This window comes from Penaeus monodon, chromosome 16, assembly GCF_015228065.2.
Source record: "Penaeus monodon isolate SGIC_2016 chromosome 16, NSTDA_Pmon_1, whole genome shotgun sequence".
NCBI lineage: Eukaryota > Metazoa > Arthropoda > Malacostraca > Decapoda > Penaeidae > Penaeus > Penaeus monodon.
Window position 1 is genome coordinate 30645631 of NC_051401.1, and position 2500 is coordinate 30648130.

A 2500-nucleotide genomic window follows, 5' to 3' on the forward strand; every position below is an offset into this window, starting at 1 on the left:
CTCATTAGAAAATTCTGAGGCCAGGTGATGTGAATATGCTGACATGAGAATTTTGGTTGAAGGCCTAGTTGACGGGACTGACTAGCCACGAATGCACAAAGTTCTTGGAGGATGATTATACTCATAGGCATTTAGGAAGAGACTCTCTTGCATTGTTGCCATCAATGATCTATGACTGGAAGAGTGCCGGATACTACTTCTATGCTCATGAGCCTGTTCCTGCCTGCCATAACTAGTGGTGTATGGTGTATTACAGAAAACTGAATATTTTTAGTATATAAAAAATTTGAAAAATAAAAATGTTACTTAATGTTATTGTTACTGTACAGAATTATTGACTAGCTACCTAGAGAGATGATATGGAGATGATTTACCAACTTGATGTAGTATATAGTGACAAAAATAGACTTTGGGAAATGGCAAAAAGCAAAAAATTTTAATCCAGGAAAAGAGATGAGAACATTGCAAAAATGAGGCAAGGATATTTGACACCGCACACAGGTGTTTGTGTGAGATGGGCCTACAAGCCGGACATTAGGGAGAGTTGCCACTTAAATAAGCCTAACCCCTGTGATCCGGATGAAGTGACCTTCACGCCATGATAAAGTTTGGCTTGAAGGGCGAGTGACTTGAACATGCTGCCATGGGAAAATTTGGCTTAGGGCTGAGGTGGCAGGAACTTGCTATCATGAGAACTGGCATACGCCCAAGGGCAAGGCAGAATTCCATCTCCCTGGAGACATTAGAGGCCACTGAAGCGTGTCGCAAGGCTTGGCTGAATGGGAATCAAGTCTTGCGTCATTCCATGGTGTGTAGGGCTCGGACACTGCTGAGAAGGGACAAGGAACAGTTCATCAGGAATCTTGCTGAGGAGATCAATGGCCATTTCTTGGTAAATGACCTTCGCCCTGCCTACCAAGCCCTGAGAAAACTGAACTCTAAGCCCTCCTCACAGATGATTGCAATCTGATCAGCGGATGGACGGATCATCTCGGATCATGTTGGGGTTCGTGAACGTTGGGCTGAGTATTTTGAACAGTTGTACCAGGTAGACCCTCCAACAGTTAGCTTGGATGCAAGCGATGTCTCAGTGCCTGTGCCGGACCCACCCATCAGCGAGGAACCTCCTACCCTAACAGAGGTTAGGCTGGCGATTTTCAAGGTGAAGAGTGGGAAAGCTGCAGGCATATGTGATATCCCTGCTGAACTGCTAAAGGCTGTGGGTGAACCTATGGCTCAGGGCCTGCATACAGTCCTGACTGCCATTTGGCAGTCTGGTACCATTCCCCCTGACCTGTTGAGGGGCGTGGTAATCCCTCTCTGGAAGGGGAAAGGGGATTGTTGGGATTGTAGCAACTACCGTGGCATTACACTGCTCAGTATACCAGGCAAGGTTCTCGCCCACATTCTTCTGAAACTGATCCGCATCCACCTACTGAGGCATCAGAGACCGGAGCAGTCTGGATTTACTCCTGGCAAGTCCACGATAGACCATATACTAGTGCTTTGAGTAATTGTGGAACGTTGTCGTGAGTTTGGATGTGGGTTGCTTGCAACCTACATCGACCTCAAGAAGGCGTTTTGACTCGGTGCATCGGGAATCACTATGGGAGATCCTGAGGCCAAGGGGAATTCCAACACAGATTACTGGCTTGATAGCAAGCCTCTATACTGGTACTGAAAGTACTGTAAAGTGTGGTGGGGGTTATGTCGAACTTCTTCCCTGTTAATTCAGGGGTGAGGCAAGGCTGTGTCCTTGCACCAACACTTTTTAACACTTGTATGGACTGGATAATGGGCAGAGCTACTAGCCAAAGTCAGTGTTGAGCAACACTGAGCAATATTAAGGTCTCAGACCTTGACTTTGCCGATGATGTTGCCATCCTATCTGAGTCCTTGGAGTCACTTGTGGCGGCTCTTGATGCATTTAGCAATGAGGCGAAGCCCCTAGGCCTAGAGGTCTCCTGGACCAAGACCAAGGTCCAGGACTTTGGGGGCCTGTTAGGGGAACCCGTTCAGTCGATCCATGCTTGCGGCGAGGACGTTGAAGTAACAGAAAGTTTTACATACCTTGGTAGCGTAGTCCATATCTCTGGGTTGTCAGACCAGGAAGTCAGTAGACGGATTGGTCTGGCAACAGGAGCCATGAACTCGATCAACAAGAGGGTTTGGAGATGTAGGTACCTATGCAGAAGGACCAAGCTGCGTGTCTTCAAGGCTTTGATACTGCCAGTTTTGCTCTATGGAAGCGAAACCTGGACTCTATCCAGTGTCTTGGAGTCTTGTCTTGATGCCTTTTGTAACAAGTCCCTTCGCCGGATCATGGGGTACAGTTGGCAGGACCACGTGTCCAACTGGCAGTTACACCGTGAGACTGGCATGGGACCTGTTACTTGCATAATCCGGGATCGCCAACTCAGGATATATGGCCACCTAGCTCGCTTCCCAGTGGACGACCCTGCCCATCAGGTTGTCTCTCTGCGAGACAATCCTGGGTGGA